At 41.5% G+C, this 3000-nt stretch overlaps 1 pseudogene; it reads left to right on the forward strand.

Moving 5' to 3' along the window:
• The first annotated feature begins 1138 nt into the window (after nucleotides 1–1138).
• On the forward strand, nucleotides 1139–1817 carry LOC132365145 (ATP synthase subunit a-like; annotated as a pseudogene).
• The last annotated feature ends 1183 nt before the right edge of the window (nucleotides 1818–3000 follow it).

The raw sequence follows: 3000 nt of genomic DNA on the forward strand, positions 1-3000 counted from the left end.
CCTTTTAGCTTCTGTTCTTTTCAATATGAGCAGGATAGCTTATATCCAAAATCTGTAATGTGTGTTTTACACATGCACACCTCAGTTCAGACTAGTCATATCTCAAGTGCTCAATAGCTATACGTAGCTAATCAATACTCCACTGGACTATGCAGTTCTATACACTACCTCAAAATATGAAGCTAACATTTTTCCAATACCAGATTCTTTCCAATACGAGACTCCTGAGAAACAAGAGAGTCTCAGACACATTATTTAGATCAGGATTTCTCAACAGTGACGCATTGACATTTTGGCTAGATACGTCTTTGTTTTGGGGGGGGGCTTTCCTGTGCCTTGTGGGATGTTTGGCAGCATCTTTGGCCTCTACTCACTAACAACCCTCTCCTCAACTGTGACATCAAAAATATCTCTTGGCATTGTCTAATGTCACCTAGGGGGTAAAAATGCCTCATTTGAAAACCACTGAATTAGATTATCCTTTTCAGCTCTGGGAACCAGGAGTCTGGGGGCTCCGGCAATCTAGCAGAAAGGTAGGTCTCAAGAAGACGCACATCCATGAGAACTATCATCCCACAGAGGAAACCCTGCACCACAAAGGGCTCGTTCTGGAATCTCTGGTTGCTGAGGCTTTGCTGATCTGCCAAGAGCACCCACACCTTCCCACCTCTGGCCATGGCAGGACATGGCATTTGGTTTGACTGGTGTTTGTTCAGAAAGTACACCAGAGAGAGATTTTCCTGGCATTTTCTGTCACATTTCATATGGCAGTCCAACATTTCCTGCTTGTAAGCAATAGGGATTGATTCTGGGTAAATAGAAAAATAATTTACTGGGAGGTTAACAGGAAGGTTACCTAATAACCTTCTAAAATGCTTTGAGACATGATCTGCATCCATACTATAAGTTCATTAAGAAGCTGAATATTATTAACCTTTTAAGTTAAAGACTGGGAGTTAAAACCTCCCTTAATAACATGTCACAACTAGATACATCAACATGATTTATCACTACTATATCAATAATTCTAGTTCTATTTATTGTATCTCAACTGAAAAATTTCAAAATATACTTATCCTTCAGTTCTAAAACTAAAATCAACTAAAACACCAAAACACTCTGCCCCTTGAGAAACAAAATGAATAAAAATTTATTTGCCTCTTTCATCACCCCAACAATAATAAGATTACCTATTGTCATTTTAGTCATTATACTTCCAAGCTTTCTATTGCCCACACACAACCAAATGATTTATAACTGCACAATCTCTATTCAACAGTGATGAGTTCAACTCACATCAAAACAGATAATGGCTATCCACAACTATAAAGGACAAACTTGAACACTAAATCTCATGTCAGTAATCTTATTTATTGGCTCAGCAAACTTGCTAGGTCTCTTACCACACTCATTTATGCCCACGAAACAACTTTCAAGAAATTTAGTTATAGCAATTCCTTTATGAGCAGGAGTTGTGATCACCGGCTTCCACCATAAAACAAAAGCATCTCTGGCCCACTCTACCACAAGGAATACCAATTCCCCTTATCCCCATGCCAGTAATTATTGAAACTATTAGCTTACTTATTCAATCAATAGTCCTGGACATATGGCTAACAGCTAATATTACAGATGGTCACCTATTAATCCACCTAATCAGAGGAGCAACCCTAGCCCTAATAAGCATTAGTATTACCACAGCCCTCGTTGCATTTATTATTCTTATTCTACTCACCATTCTTAAAGTTGCAGTAGTCCTTATTCAAGCTTTCATGTTCACCTTATTAATAAGTCACTTCTCACACAACACACAATGACCCAAAAAACCCATGCATATCATGTAATAGTAAATCCCAGCCCCAGCAGGAAGACTGAAAAAGCAGACTCAGAAAACGGTTAAGAACCAAGGGACGGGACTTCCCTGGTGGCGCAGTGGTTGAGAATCTGCCTGCCAATGCAGGGGACACGGGTTCGAGCCCTGGTCTGGGAAGATCCCACATGCCGCGGAGCAACTAAGCCCGTGTGCCACAACTACTGAGCCTGCGCATCTGGAGCCTGTGCCCCGCAACAAGAGAGGCCCCCACAGTGAAAGGCCCGCGCACCGCGATGAAGAGTGGCCCCCGCTTGCCTCAACTAGAGAAAGCCCTCGCACATAAACGAAGACCCAACACAACCATAAATAAATAAATAAATAAATTGGAATTCACTGTTTAAAAAAAAAAAAAAAAAAAGAAAGAACCAAGGGACACTCCTCTCAGTCCAATACTTTATTACACGAAGAGTCTGATTAGGATGCTGTTATTGAGGCCACAACCACGGGATACTCTTGCTGCCCCCGGATACTTGACCCCAATGCTGTCAATATGAATATTTTCCAATTTCACTGTGACTTTGCATCAGTCTCCCACTGCAATCTCTAATAGGTTTTATCCACACTTGGTAGCCCTTACATACAGAATGTAGGAAACGTTGAATGTGGTCAGATAGCCCTGATCCATCCTCACACCACACTTGATCCATTTTCACTGCCTCTGTGAGCCTCTTTCCTGGAGGTTTGCACTCCAAGCTTCTATAATTGCTTCCTTCTCAAAATCCACATCAGATATGCAGTGATTCTGGGTCCTTAGAAGCTCTCAACCAGTGGCAGCTAACTATAACTAACCCTATCAGTGGGGAGGAATTCAATTGGTTTCACCAGAGCCACTGCACTTTCTTTCTTTGACCCTCTCCCTTTTCCTTTTCCTCTCAGGGTTGCTTCTTATGGCCCTTGGGAGTATCCCTACCCCACCAGAAAGATTTCTCTCTCTCTGGGTCCTATTGGCCTGTGCCTACTTGCTAAGTTGTTCCCTGCAGTTACTAAATGATAACAAACCAGGATCGTGGCTAAGGTGATTCATTATGATGACATTGCAGTGCTATAGTTCATTCATCCATTTATTCACTCAACAAATATTTATTCAGTGCTCACCATGTGTTAAGTTCACTGCCAAACACTGCAGA

Source organism: Balaenoptera ricei, chromosome 4 (genome assembly GCF_028023285.1).
Source record: "Balaenoptera ricei isolate mBalRic1 chromosome 4, mBalRic1.hap2, whole genome shotgun sequence".
Taxonomy (NCBI): domain Eukaryota; kingdom Metazoa; phylum Chordata; class Mammalia; order Artiodactyla; family Balaenopteridae; genus Balaenoptera; species Balaenoptera ricei.